Below are 16,632 nucleotides of genomic sequence, written 5' to 3'. Positions count from 1 at the left end.
AGAATCTCTAAATTTCAATAGCAAAATTATTCTACTTCACACAGTCTTTTCATCAGTCACCTCAAGTTTGACAGGAAGACAAAACATGAAAATAAAATTTCATGAAATTATAATAAAATTATTCTAATGATTATTCTAATGATTCTCAAAAAGGAATCATTGAAAGTCATTTTAAAGCAATTCAGTTACATCAACTGTTTTTCTAATGGAGGATATGCTTTAGTGTTGATAACAAAAGTTTAAGTGATTCAAGCAATTTTCAAACATGTTTTTCTCTTCTTTTGAGGTTCATACAACTCTCTTTCCCCTTATTGATAAAATTAATTTATGTCTCTTTATTTGCTCTCTCCCTTTTTACAATACAGAGTAAGCCCATCTTTTCCAAGTGAAATAGAGATCTCAAGACTGACATTCATTTCATACCAGTTTGTAGCAGGATTCTAAAATTTATCAGGTTGAAAGGTATTTCTTTAAGGCTGAGGTTTAGGGACAGTTCATGAATACATGTGAGTGTGAGGAAGTGAAGCTTCCAGTAAATTTTCAGGAACTGGGCACAGAGATTCTTCCTCAGTCTTTTTGGTTTAGGTCCATAATTGCAGTCAAGCCCTTAATTATTGACTGATTGATTGTTCAGCAGAGGTGGAGCAAAATCATATCAAAGACATTTGCCAAATTTAAACAAATGAAAATCCACAGTTTATGGAAAGAAAATTATTTTGAGGTAATAAAAGACTCCGCTCATCAAAATGTATCTTTTGAATTATCTGTGGAATTATGGAAAGAAATTGCTGCGTGCTTGGCATCAGAGAATTTGTCTTCAAGTTCCTGCTTCATTTATAAGTTTGTGTGATCTAAGGCAAGTTACTTAATTCTCTACGTTTATGTTTTCTCACCTATAAAGTTAGCATACTCATAGATTGCAGTGAGCCTTGAAGAAAAGGAGTGTCAGCTTAAATCATTACTGCTCCATAAAGATGTCCCAAATATAGAACTAATAAGCTTCAGTGTTAACTTACTTTGAAAGATGATCATCCAGACACATGCAGGATCCAAGGCTATTCAGAAAGATGAAGATTTGGTGATGTGTGCTTGGAGGATAGTCTGGCCTGAAAGCAAGTACAGGGGTAGTTTTCTGGCCTGAATGTTCATAGAGCTCTCTGAATCTGCCAAGAGGTAAAAAATTGAAACTTCTGAGACCCATAATCTCTTCAAGGAGTTTGGCTCAGCCCTCAATCCTCTGCAGTTCTGTAACCTCTTCTCTTCTTGGAAATATCATGGTCAATTTTTAGGCTAACTGGATGTAGGTAAACTGTATTTGTGACTCCTCTTATTCATCTACCCCTCCTGAATTCCATAACCAAAATATATTGCTTCAGATATATCATTTGCTGGAGTCAGTGATTATCATGTATTTTGGTCTATCCTTTGCTACCCAAATTTGAGAATACTGAGATTAACCTACATAACACATTTTTTTTTCTGTTGTATTGTATTCACCTAAATGAATGTGCTTTGGATGTTTCACTCCTCTGAGAACAAGCCAGACAAGGAAAAAAAGGAATTTTCTTACCAGAACAGTTCATATCTGGAATAAGACTATCTATGTAATGGAAAAAAAAAAAAAAAGAAAAGAAAATGGAAAGCATTTTATTCAATCCACAGATTGAGAAACACTTGAGAATAGGCTATGTAGATATGTTCACAGAAACATGTGCTTATTAAAAAAAGAGGTAATGCCAACAACATCAATAAAATAGTTGAAAATATAGGAAAAGAACTCCAGATAAGAAATTTACTAATTCTGAGATGATAGAATGTAAATAAATGTAAATGCCTCTGACCAAGTTCTGCCTGAGTTTGACTGTCCCTTTTGTAGCAGGGAATATTTTCCTTCACCTCGTAGTATCCTTCATATTCTCAGAACTGCTTAATGAGGTTGCTAATATTTTAATAATAGTTAAGAGTTTAGAATAGTCCAAATACCACCTTGATCGTAAAACATTGTTAAGTGCTCATGGCAATAGTGTCAAAGGGCTGGGCCCAGGAACATTTACATTGTTCAGAGCACCAAGGCAAAGAAAACCCTAATGTATAGGGAAATTAGTGTGTGTTGCAATTCCAGGATCCAAAGAGCCCTGATATTTTTCATATAATGACAAAACTAAACCTATACTGATGTATGATTATTTACTGATTTTTTTTTCTTTTTTAAATCAAATATTCATATTGTTTATATATTTTGAAGTATTAACGTATCTGAGTAGGGGGAGCTGCTCCAGGCCCCACTGAGTGTTAGCATAATACAAGATACATGCAAAATGTTACCTTTAATAAATTCAGACAAAATCCCAATTCTGGAATACATTTGGCCCCTGGGGTTTGGATAAGGAATTGTAGATCTGATCATATTTCATAAGCAATGTATTTCTCTCTCTCTAACTCTTCTATTTTAAGTCATATGATTTATATTAGGGAATGTATTCCTTAACATGTTTATTTTGATTTCAAGTAATTGAATCAAATTAAGTATAAGTGAAATATCTTAAAGCATATTTATATAGTAAATAAATCCTTTGGTTTCCTTCTACCAACTGAATTACAAGCTCCTTTAGACTAGTTTCTAGTAATTTTATAATATTTTCTTTAACTACAAAATCATGCATCCAAATGAAAAGATTACACTGAAACCATTATCTAATTCTAAATAATTTTAATCACAAGTCATATTTTTAACTCTTTTCTACTAATTATTTGAACTAAAATCAGAAAATATTGTGTTTGCATATGCCTAATTGAATATCTTAAGAATGTGCCTCATACACAATATAGAGGTCTATAAGCATAAAGTTATGGTGACTATTATTTATGGTAATGAATTTATATAAAAGCAACCAACTAGCACTCCTTTGCCTTGAATTCAGCATAATATTTCAGGAGAAATTTTAAAAGGAATGGTTAACGAGGAACATATTTATGACAACTAAGAATGTCTCATTTCAAGAGAAAGTTTTAAGTCATGGATTACATCTAGGAAACGAAAGTGCAGTAATTTTAAAAACTCAAGAGACCCTCTTTCAGGAAGAAAATTATTTATTGCTTTCCAGAAACATGTAGCTTGATTGATTATATTATCTTTATTAACAAGAAAATTGTCATCTTCATATTCATTTTGCCAATTTTATGTGTTTGGCTAATCAATTAATTTACAAAAAGTGTGTTACTTCTATTTCAGATCGGGACCTAAGTCCCATGTTTATGATTTACAAATTTGAATTTAGTGTCACAATTACAGAGGACATAATTAAAGCAAGTGAAAAATCAAAATTGACTTAATTTTCTCAAAAATACCACGTCAGAAAAATTGACACAGATGCAGCTGTGCTGCTGCATATTTTTAGTATTCTCTTTATTGTCTCCTGTTTACTGAAACATCTGCTTCATTTTCTAAACTAGTAAAAAGTCTTCAAGCCCTAATAGACTCCACACTGAGTTTTATGGATTATATTAGTTGAGTTCTTCTTTCCCCTTATTCATCTGAGGAACATCTTTCTCATAAATCACTGTTTAACTTGACAATTTAGTAAGAATATTGTTGAGTTTCTTGTTTATAAATCTCTTAAACATTTATTTGAAAGGATTCTTTTATTTTTAAATTTAAAAGTACTTGTACAAAAAAATCCATTTATCAAAATAATAAGATATTTAAAGGAGCAAACTCTTCAGAATTAAAGAATAATGTATAATTGTCAAAGTTCAGTGAATTGGTTTGTATGTGAGTACCTATGTATATGTTTCATATGTGAAAATATAGAATCTACATGAAAATATACACTGTATAGTTATTTAATTAGGAATGCTCACTAATTTTTTACAGTGACAGTAGATGGGTGATTGTAGAATTGTGGATTATCATAACATTTCACTAGACTATAAAAGAGTACCTAGTGGGTTGATATTATTTTCCAAAGTACACAATTACCACAGAGTTTTAAAAGGTCATACCAATTAAATGAAAAAGGATGACATGAATAGCCAATAGAAAATTATACCTATATATCTGTATATGTGTGTGCATATGTGTGTGCGTATACACACACATTTCTTTTTAACAATAGATAAAACGATTAAAACAAGAAAAAGTATTCACATTTATTGTAAAACTTTCCTGAAATGTCCAAAGAAATGTCCAAATTCTATCATGAAAAGGTCTACCTCTTTGAATATCAATTTTTAAAAGTGGAGATTTAGTCATATCCAATGAATATAAGGAAAATTTTGTGGATAAATAAAATAACATGTATAACTCTGTGCATAAGTCTCCTATGAAGCAAAAAGAAAATTAGACTCACTTCATCTCTCCTCTCAATGTGAGAAGTCAATAGTTCTATCTAAACAGTGGGGTAAACATTATTTCCCATGAAATGTTCTCCATTTTGAAGAAGCCAGGAAATTTTGAGTGGTTTGACCTCTTCCCCAGTTCCAGATGGCATTGATACCAATGCCCTTGCCAGTATGATTGGGTCAGTGGTGAGCACATCACTGTACTGGCTGATTAGCCAATCCTATAGCTGATATCCTATGGGCACAGTGATTGTTTTTGAGGTGAGTTTCTAAACTACACTGATAAATCAGAATGATGTTCAAGACTTTTGTATGATGGCTGACAATAATAAAAAATGAATAAGTTTGCTTTGGACAGTGTGATGTAAAGTAAGAAAGTGATAGAATAAGGCCATCAAAAAATTACAACTAGAGCATAACCAAAAACACACAGTTCATCTAAAAAACTATGAAAAACAATAAAACTTTAAAAAATTGTGTCAAATATAAGGCAAAGTAACGACTTTTTTTCTGTTTTTTCAAATAATTGGATTTGAGATGTAGAATTGTACTATTAGAGTCAGAATGGAAAGAGAGACTTCTGATTTTTCCTATCAATGGATTAATTTTTATACCAAACATATATTACTTAATAATAATTTTAAATAAAATTTTAAATTTTATTTAAATTAAAATAAAATTTTAGTGCAATCTTTTTCTTAAAAGGTGACAATCTTCCTTGAATCTACATCTTTATGCCTCAATATCATGAGGAGTTTTCAGAAATAAACTTTAGAGGCCACACTCTATTGTAAGCCCACTAGTTTTTAAAGAGCACATACTAACTGTGTAATGCTGGACCTCTTGTTTAATCTTGCTATCCCTCAATTTATTCACCTGAAGATGTATGAAAATAGTACATGCTATGGTCTGACTGTTTGTGTCCCTCATGTGAATTTCAATTCACATGTTGAAATCCTAACCCCCAAAGGTAATAAGGTGATGATGGTATTAGTAGGTGGAGTCTTTGTAAGGAGGTTTGTAAGTTATGAAGGTGGAGCCCTCATAAATGAGATTTGTTCCCGTATTATAGCAGACTGAATGGTCTAAGACATATTTCAGTATGGCTGTGTAATGATTAAATTAATAATGTTTTATATATATATATGTATATGTGTGTGTGTGTGTGTGTGTGTATATATATATATATATCACCCTTAAAACAGCCTTGACCTGTAGGTATCATTCAGTAAAAGCATTGGCATTGCCCATTCTTGCAGAAAGAATACATGGCATTTAAATTTGTGCTAATAATGTAGAAGTACATACAAATGTAATAGTATGGAAAAATGGGATCTCAAAATGCTAGCTACTGGATGGATGAATTTCTTCAATTTCTTACCTCAGATTTTGGGAAAGAGTAATTACTTTAGAAACACCTTTTTTTTCTGTCTAAATGCTGCTAAATTTATTACCCACTGTTTGGAAAAAAATGTTTTAGTTCAGATATCAAAGGAGATCTGTAAGATGTTCTCTGCTTGCAAGCCTGCTCACTAAGATTGGAATATAGCAGCAGTTGGGACTCACAGTTCAGTGTGTTTCAAAATGGCTTGACATCTAAGTGCACAATTTTTGCTTTAGAAAACTTATATTGGCATAGTAAGCTAAAAGAAAAAGTCTCCTCAGAGCAAGCATATTTGCTTGATAAAAATCTTAATAGATACTGTCTACATTTATACCTATGTTTTGATGAAATTAAATAATGTGTATAATATATAATATCTACACCTGTTTATATGTATATGAAAGAGAAAAAGGAAGAGAGGAAAATATCTAAGGGAAATAATTAAAGTTTAAACAAATCAAATAGTTTTATGAAGTCATAATTTATGCTACACAAAACTTTGAAATAAACTTTATTATAATGTTAAGCTAATATACTATATTTAAATAACCATTTTAACAATAATGCTAGAGTTGGTTTATTAAAAATTGAATTATCTGAACATTTTAGTTATGGCAGTCAGAGTTTTCCATCTTATAGCACTTTCTAGATGATATCTATGTTTAGTATTTGTAAAATACAGGTATATAAATGTATACATAAAAAACAGCAAGTAGTTTACAATGGGGCTCAGGAGTCATTATCCTAATGTCTAAATCCAAATTCTGGTACACAGCTTACTAGCTGTATCACACTTTGGGCATGTTGCTGACCTCTGTAGCCTTTATTCAGATAATTAATTTAAATATATAAGTAACATACTTAAGAGTACCTTATACAGTATAACAATTTGGGTATCTTTCTAAACTCATTAAGTAGGAAAAAGGATCAATTCACGTAAACAACTGCAGGTGAACACCTGAGAATTTGACCTGTACATAATATATTCAAATTGACACAAAATATTGGTGAAGATCTCTGAGACCAGCATTAGGTAAAGCCCCGATGAATCAACTACAGCTGTCTTATGAGGAATTCAGAAAGTGTCCTGAGATTAACCTTTCATTAAGATTTATTTCTGAAGAATGTAAAGTTCCAGTTTCTTCCATGTAACCAGTGACTCTTTGTTTACTAGATTCTGATTCTGTAATTCGTTATAATTTCTGCTCTTTTCTGTTACTTTCCTTCAATTTAATATACAAAATTAACACAAATCAAATCAGTGGACGTAAAAATCTGAATTTACTTATATGATATTTGACTGCTGCCGTTAATAATTTCCACTGGATCTGCTATAAGTTTATAACATTAAGATAATTATCCTAACTGCGTGAGCAACTTTGTTAGCTGGCGTCTCTTCTTGGTGCAATTATATGGAAAAGCTCTATCAGATAATCAAAACAATTAAAATGGTTGATGTAATTCTTGCAGAATAGAAATTAGTCTTCGGAATTTTAAACAAAGGTTAATTTATGTTTCAGGATAATTTTAAAAAGGAGTCTTTTATATGACTATGCACAGAGACCAAAAAAAAAAAAGAAAAACTGCCTGTTTTTCTCTGTCTCATCATCAAAGATATAAAGTATCCTAATTTTCATACACAAAGATGAAACTAGTGACCCATAATAAGTAAAGTATAAGATTTGAATAATTTTTTTCTGAAGTAGCCATTTTACAGTTGTAATCTCACACTTTAGTTGCTATTTCAGTTAATGATACACAGCAGTGGTGACTTACTGAGGTAAGAAGTCAATCTGTGGGCACTTAAATGGAACTGAGCTAACTATAAGATCTGTAGCTATAACCTCATTAGTATCCTGCCTTGATGAATTAAATTAAATTCAGGAAACACGTAATTATCAGCATCATCGTTGTTAACAAAAACAATATTTACTGAATGTTTCCAATGTTCTCTGAGATAGTACACATGTACAAAAAAAAAAAGTCAGTTTAAGCATTTGTCAGTCACTCCTACAATTACTTTGTCTGTAAGATGGCCTCTAACTCCTTTAACTTAATGTTTTCTTATTTTAGTGTTATTTAGACATGTATAATGGGAAATTGAGTTCTATTTACCTTATAAAAAAGATTTTGTTCTCAATAAATCCATGTACTTTACCACAGATATTCTGTCTTTTCTAACTCTAATCTTTTGGCCAATCCACTGCTATTTTGGTTTTAATAAACACCCATTCAATTTTCAGCGTAAATGAAAAAAGATGGTAAAAATAGAGGGAGCTTTTATTATTTTAAGTTCAGCAAGATCTCATAGAACCCAAGAGCCTAAAGAGTAGTAGAGCTTGCTGTTCTGGAAGAGCAAAGTCGGAAACACAAGGTGATCTTCTCTTCTCTCTGACTCAGGATTCCATCTTTTCTACTCTTTTCTAGCATTTCCACTACCTTCTGTGACTGTCATCTCTGTTTCTTTAGCTTATCTCAAACCAGAGTGTTTTTAAATCAGAGTGTGAAGACTTCATTCTGTTCAAATTTAAAAGTTTTAGCTGAGCTTATAGGTGCCCTGGGGCTTTGCCTTCCCTAGCTCAATAATTATCATTAGGTTGATCATGTGGTCACGGGGCTGTGGGGAAAAGTTCCCCCAGCCCAAAGCTATGGACTGAATTGCAGAAAACTGAGAGTGGTACTAGCCAAATTTCAGAAGTAGTCTTTTTGACCATGTTAAAAATTTTGACCTTCATCCCAAAATCAGAGGATGGATTTATTTTTCATGCAAAATCATCTTTGTGCTTTGAAAAGGTAATTCTAACTGCAGGGTTGAGAGTGGATTGAGGACAATAGACAGAACATTGAGATCAATAAAGAAGCTATTGCCAAACCTCAGGCAAGTGTTAGTGATCAAATGAGCCAGAGTAGCAAAAGCAGAAAGACAGAAAAATGGGAAAATCTGAAAGAGATTTAGAGTCAAGGTCATCCAGGACAAATGGTGGATTGGAATTTGGGGTAGGGACACAGGAGAGGGCAGTGAAGGAGAGGAATATGTCTTAGGTGTCTGGTTTAGGAGAATAGATGGTACTGTTCTCAGACAGAGATGCTAGAAGAAACCATTCTCAGACACAAAGATACCTGAAGAAGAGTTATGCACTGTAGCTTAAACTCCTAGAAGAGTATCACCTAGCATAGCTCTAGATCCTGGGAAATTACATTATGACTCAAAATTCACTAAGAATCTTTGAGTTAAATAAGTACTTTAATCACCATATATGTATGAGGAATTAGACTTCGAAAATATGCAGGTTGCTGTAAAGGGATATGCTAGGCTGAATAATGGCCCCCCAAAGATAGCTATATCCTAATGCCTGAAACCTGTGACCCTTACTTTTACTGACAAATAGACACTTTGCAGATGTGATAAATTAAGTATCTTTGGATGGGGAGATTATCCTGGATTAGCCTAGTAGACCTTAAATACCATCACATGTCTCTTTATAAGAGGGAGGCAGAGAAAGATTTGACAGATGGAAGAGAAGGCAATGTGACAACAGAGGCTGAAATTTGAGAGATGGGACCACAAGCCAAGGAATGTGGTAGCCACCGGAAGCTAGATGAGGTAAGGGAGGGATTCTCCCCTAAAGCTTCCAGTAGTGCAGCCCTACTGACACCTTGATTTTGGCCCAGTGATACTGACTTTCGACTTCAGAATGGTGACATAACAAATTCCCCTTGTTGTAAGCCGCCATTTGTGGTAATTTGTTATAGCAGCCATAGGCAACTGATAACGGGGCTTTCTGGAAATTGCTTTTATACTTAAAATATATACTTTTGACATAAATATCTTCTGATAGAGCATTTAAGATGTTTTATTCAAGCTAGGATATTCTGTATCACTGAAGGCTATCTGCAGTTATTGTGTACTATATAGCCAAAAAAAAAAAAAAAAAAGAAAATTGGTGTCTGCTCTTCAGATAGAATTTAGTCTCAGAAAATTGCAGCTATGTATTTGAAGAATTTACAGGCCTAACTGCAATATTAGTATGATGTTGAAATTCAGATAGTGTATTTCTAGGTAAAATGAATATTTTTAATGTTTTTCTAATGAATGCAAGTGTTATTGAAATTTACTTGCATAATATAACACATACTCAGTTTTGGAAACCACTTGAATAATTAACTGCACTCTTCTGTTAGCATTACCAGCATAGACCCAGCTCCAGAACACCAAACACAGAAACATTGCTCTTAGAACTATAATTCTAAACTTCTACTTCACTGTTTTGGATTTAAGTAGAACAGTATTAGAAACATGTTTTCAATTATTTTTGGACTCATCACCTAGAGAGAGTCAAATAAATTATGAATATAAAGTAGCATAAAATGGTGGCTAGAATCCTCTAGGTAACTTAGTTTGTAGGTAACAAGTGAATCAATAAAACTGTAATAAATTTTCAGGTATATGTAAACAATAGATGAAAATGAAAAATATATTCATATGCAGATGAGTGAAGATAAGCAAATAGCTATTCTTGCTAAACTAATCTTTATGTTTATATAGACATTTTTTAAGGGAATTATGTCAGCATGAATTCTGTATAAGAAGCAATTAATCATAGAGAACAATGTCAGAAGACATATTGTTCCATAGGGTAGGTCCCAAGAGATGTTTATAACCTGATAAATGTTTTTAGACTAGTGGAAGCATTGATGCAAATTAAATCAAATGTAAAATTTGAGCAGGGATTTCTTACCTTGTATATTCAATCATTTTTTCCTAGGTTAATAATTAAGTGGAGATCATATTTCTTTCTTAATATTACATTAGTGATTGTATTTCACTCTTATTGTACCCCAAAGATATTAGAAATGGCTCTGTAGGTATGCACAATGTGAAACATTTAATGCTGTTTAACAATCACAGACATACATAAAACTAATATTACATGAAATTGCTTCCCATAATTCTGAGATGGAGTAATGCTCTGTGTTATCAGATATCCAGGTGTTTAAAGCCTTGGCTACTTGGTTCCAAAGTGACAATCTCTTCATTCAAAATATATATCTTTTCAGGAGGAAATTTGAGATAAATGAATTGAGGATTGTATATACATAATATACAGATTGGAACTTAGGGTATTTCCTAATTCTTTCTTCGTCTTTTCTTAGTTGTGTTTTACTAGATTTTTGTTAGTTTATAATTTGTTCATTTTTCAATTAATTTCAGTAAATAATCCCCAAATCACGCATCTAAAATGGGTGCAGAAAAAGAGAAAGAACTGTTGAAGAAATGAAAATTATAGGTAAGTAAATTTCAACAATTTGAGAATCTCAAAGAAGGGTGTTTGGGAATTATGTGTATTATTCTTGCAACTTATCTGTGATTCTGAAATTATGTCAAAATAAAAATTTAAAGGTAAAAAGTCCCTTTATTTACAGAGATCAGCAACCTCTCCCAACCTTCCCGCATATTGTCACTTCTGCCACCACCACTATCAAAGCTTCAGCACATGCTTAACCACTCTGACTTTTTGTTTTCTCCCTTTTGGAGAAAACCTATGAACTTTCCTTACTTCCCTGACAGCTCAGCTATACAATATCAGCATGTTTTTAATATTTTATGGAGAATGTCTTACGGTGTTGTAGCTAGAGTGTTTTCAGCTTATCTGGATTCCCTATAGTACCAAAGTGGAGGGCATCTTATGTTTTTTAATGGATGTATTATCCTCTCAAAGTAACTTCCAAGATACTTATTTTATTCACTTGAGTGATTTGGTCTTTCCTTCATTGAGTATATTATTTGTTGGTAAGTTCTTCTGTTTCAAATGTTTGGTTCCCATATATCATGCTGTTTTACTTGTTTTTCACTTTAAATCATTGGTGATTCTAAGTTTTCTCTTCATATTTTCAATTAGGGGATACTTTGAATAGCACTGGCAATGGCAGAGTTATCTGGGTCACAGACATTAAACAGTATTTTTCTCTGTTGTATCTCCAGTAAATCAATGCCTCGTACATAGGGGGTACTATGTAAAGAATAAATAAATGAGAGAGTAAATAAAATGAATACATAAAATTAATAGAATGAATAAATAAAATATGAATGTAGACTCTGGAACCATCAACAGTAATCCTTATGCAAAAACAAAATGCAATAATTAAAACTTTTCTATCTTGTTTAGTATATAAAACTGGGAATGTAAGATTCTTGAGGCAGAATTCACAATGAAGAGTCAGTCCTGGTAAATTTGGAGTATCAAATAATGAAGAAAATCATTGGATGAGAGGTTTTACAATTAAAAGATTAGATATAAAAACAATAAGATAGAGCAGTTCATGAAGACAAATAGGATAAATTATAGCTCAGAATTGTCTTTCTTGAGAATTTTTGGTTGTCACCTTTATGGAAACCTAGTTGATTTGAAATGATATTTGCATGACATTTAGTTCAATGTATGAGTAAAGCATGGGGTCAAAATTTTTTACCATTATATTTATTACCTACCTGAATAATTGTTCTGTCCATGATACCTCTACAATGAATTTCTCAGTTACTCAGTTTGAGTTTGTTTCTTTTCATTGCAATCAGTGAAGTCTTCATCAAGATAGAACTCTTCTTTGCTCAGAGAAAGGAGACTCCTTTCATAAATCAGTAATGCCTTCGGAACTTAAGTTCACAGGGCTTTGTGCATATACTTGCCCTCCCCAATTTGGTAGATACCAAGATTTGAGGTGACAAAGGACAGAATGCCAAAATATTACCTTTTCCTGAAAATCCCCTCATTAAAAAAGAAAGTTATATATGTTCATTTGTCTCCTCATGAAATTTGTATCCAAATACTTCTTGTTATATTTTTTTATCTTTCATTTACTTTTTTGGCCCCACCACTGCATTATCAGCAACTCAAAGACCATAGGACCGTTCAGTTAAATTTGAATCTATAGTATGCAGCACAGTCCTTGGTATATTGTAAGATATCAAACATAAATTGATAATGAATGAAATTATTTGGTGATGCAGAATTAAAATGAGCCACATTTGTTCAACAAAAATTAAGTGTCTGCTCTTTGTAATGCATATTGTCATGTGCTAGAGATGGTGTTCTGATCAACACAATCTTATAGGCAACATTTTAGTAAAGGAGACAGATATTATATATCGAAGTGCACCACTTATTATTTAATTACAATTATAAGAAAGTTCTATGAACAAGAATTAAAGGTGCCATGAAAAAATAAACAAAATAACATGTAGTTGTGCAGGTCACTGCATCTTTGAAGAAGCAATCTCTCAGATCTGACACATGGTAGGAATTACCTAAAGATGTACGGAGAAGAACCTTTGGACATAAGGAACAGCATTTGCTAAAGCCCTAGGACAGGAAGCATTTCAGCATGTCCTGGAAATGAAGGATGATTTGTATGGTGGAGAGCAGGTAAGAACGGCACCGAAGGAAACGTGAGTCAGTTAGATTAGCTTTTGTGGAGCTGACTTAAAGAAATGGCCCGATTGTAAAAAGATTTAGGAGATAAAAATCAAATGGCTGCAGTAAATAAATTGGAAGCAGACAAAGGTAGACGTAAGGTGATCAGTTCAGAAGTCAATGCAATGGTCCAGGCAAGAAAAATGATAATTTGATCTCAAGTTATGCCAAATAGGTGGAAAGAAGTAGATGGATTTAAGAAATATTTAGAGGTAAAATGACCTTTAGAGGAAATTGGTTTTTAGGGTCATAAAACAAACAGAGGGGAAAGGGAAGGAACTAGGTCTGTCCAAAGGAAAAACAGATTTCAAAAATACACTAGATATAGTTCACTTTACATGGTCAACCTAACAATAATTTCCAGTGGATTTAAAAGATAAATAATTGCCACTCTTACTTATCCATCTTTATATGACTGACTTCCACATCTTTATTGGAAAAAAAAGAATGCGGAAGCCACCAATTCAATTGAGATTCCTTATGAATGTTAAGTACCATTGTGCTGTTTTTTTAAGCTCTTTTAAGGTAGATAAAATCTTAATGTGACAGTTATCATGTATGTTCCTGGTTCATCAGATGCAAATCAACCCTGTTTCCTTGTCCTGGGTATACAGAAAGACTACAGTTTGCAGCCTTTGTTCTTCTTGGTCAGGGCCATGTCATTCAGGACTGGCTGGTGGAACGTGGGTAAAATTATGCACCTCTCATAAAACATCCTAAGCGAGCCTCTACACACTCTTTTCATTTATCTGTTGACCAGTTGATGCAGAAGATACCTGGGACTTATGTAAGGATGAGAGACCCACAAAATTAAGTAGCCTGGGTCCCTGTTTAACTACAGAATAGGATTTTTCAGTAAAGCCTCCAAACTCACATGGGACTGTGATAAATAAATCACATTAACTTGAGCCACGGAAACTTTGGGAGTGTTTAATATAGACACTGACGAACATAATACACAATGCTACCTTTTTTGTTTTATTTATTTAACAGCAGCAACAAATATATATGCCAAGGAATTCTCCTAAGCACTTTGTGAATATTAAATCATTAACCCTATGAAATAAGTAATATTATTTCCATTATACAAGAGAGGAAACAAAACACAAGTTCACACAGCTAGTAAGTAGCAGAGCCAATAGTCACGTTTGTCAATCTGACTGCAGAGTTTCTGCTGTTAGTTTCACACTGTACTACCTGAATTTAAATGAGCGTTCTTTTAAAAAAATACTCATTTATGGGAGCTACACTTTGTGTTTTTCCATACCCTTGAGTATTTTAGGAGTTTCATATCAAGGCTAATTTATTGAGAGACCAGAAAGTCCATTTGGCCTAAGTCTCATATCCAAGAAGAACCTCAAATGTAATGTGGTTACATTTAAGTCATTGTATTTTGTATGTTTATGTTTAACTACATGTTAGTTAAATATAAAATATTAAAATTTTTGTAACTTTGTTTTCACACTTCATTTTCTTTCAAATTACCAGGGAGCATTAATAATTGGAAGTGGTCCAGGCAGGCTCTTAATCTCTAAGGGCCCTGTTTGGCACACTCACTGATAAGTATCTAAAAAAAATTAATTTTATATTCTCTGGAGTTCTGAGTGAACTCAACACAAGATCTCATTGAGTATCGAAAAGGTTGTAGAACCTTAAGAGTTATGGGAACATTCCATGGCACCACCAGGTAAGCCTCCAATGAAGCTGCAGTAGGCAAAGATAAATGGCACAAAGGGGCTGAATAAAGGTAATCACTTGTCTTGAAATAAACCTCAAAAACTTTTAATTTTCATCTAATTCTGGGGGAAAATATGTGGTTCAGTCTTTTCTATATTCCATAAGAAATTGTTATGCCACATCTAATTAGAAGTTATGTTATTGGCAAGGGGATTATTTGACTAAGGCACCTGTGCCACCTCTGACTCACTTTGAAAAGAGTCATGGGATCTGTAACGCTTACTTGGCTCTACTGAAAAGAAAGGAAAGCTCTGTGGCTAATGAAATGTCAAAAATGTAACGTCTCTAAGGGTTTGGCTCATCCCTTCAGAGTGCACCAGAGAGTCAGTACCAGGCTTAAACTTAAGTCCCTACACAAGCTGAGAGCTTTGAGTTGTGAAGAATATTTGGGTTTCTTTCTCTATTTTTCTGTAAGTCATTTTTTCCTGCTTTCCTAAACTAAAGTTATTTCTCCCTTTAAGGAATAATTGCATTCATGGGACTTAAGATTTAAGTGGCATGATTCATATATATTGTGCTGTCATTTTACCCATTTACATATGTAATATGCATATGTGACTTTTGTCAGATAGCTAATATGGTCCTTAGTGGCACTAGTGAAATTGTATGTGCTTGTGTTTATTTTTGCCTGTCATAATTTATTAACTTTAATTATCCAAATCCCTCTTCCATACACAGAACTAATTCAATTTATACTCTGTTTATGGTTTCATTGGCCTTCTAAAGAGACCTAATCAGGGAGAATAATCAATTGAGTAAGCATCTTTTAAAAAGATGTCTTGAGTTGTGTAGGGGAGGAAAAAATCTTTCCTCTACCCATCTTAGGTCTCAGCTGGGGATCTGTAACAAAAGACAGATTAACAAAAGAAAAGCATTCAGTTTTATTTCTTATAAGTTTTATGTGGCCTGGGAGTCTCCCAAAGGATTGGCAAAACCTAAGTGCTATATATGAAGCTGAACAAAGAGAAGCAATTGTGGAAAAGTAAAATATATGTAGAGAAGAAAGGAAGACAAAAGTCATTTTAATAATGTCTGTACAGAATTCTCTCAGCCTGGACTCCCTGTCTCTGGTAATAATGTTTCTTTCCTTCTGGTACAGGGAGGACATATTTCACATGGGAGTTTTATCTCCTGCTTTCAAGAAGAAAAAGGGGGGTCAGAGTGCTTTTCTTGCACCTGCTGCTTTTCAAGTGCCTTTAAATCAAAATAGTCTTCATGCCAGAGTGACGTATTTTGGGGTGACATATTCTGCCACCCTTCAGTGGAATAATAAAAGAGATCAAGAAATTGAAGTTGGATGGTCAAGATTTTAGTTCCAGATCATTTTTACTAATATTTGAAAGTTTTGAGACTCAATTTCCCCATCTGTTAAACCAAGATAAGAATTACTAGTGAAAGTATTATAATAATGTAAATAAAGTAATAACTTTTGTGGAAACACTTAAAACACTAAAGTTTAATGCAAATGTTAGACTTTTAAATTTTATTTTTAAAATAAATAATGAAAAGGATAATGTAGACAATCATGGTAAAATGAAAGTCATTATTATTATGAAACATGTCCCATTTTGGCATTTTTGTAACAAAGCATATAAATGTTTTTAAATGCTCTTACTAAGTAACTATTGAAGGTATATAACAATACAGTAAAGATTTTCAGTGTCTTTTCTAAAATTTCACTCATTAGTCTTTACTAATCTA

The sequence above is a fragment of the Balaenoptera borealis genome, assembly GCF_965194805.1.
Source record: "Balaenoptera borealis genome assembly, chromosome: 2".
NCBI classification, from domain to species: domain Eukaryota; kingdom Metazoa; phylum Chordata; class Mammalia; order Artiodactyla; family Balaenopteridae; genus Balaenoptera; species Balaenoptera borealis.
The sequence above is the reverse complement of the archived record's forward strand: the minus strand, read 5'-3'. Positions refer to the sequence as shown.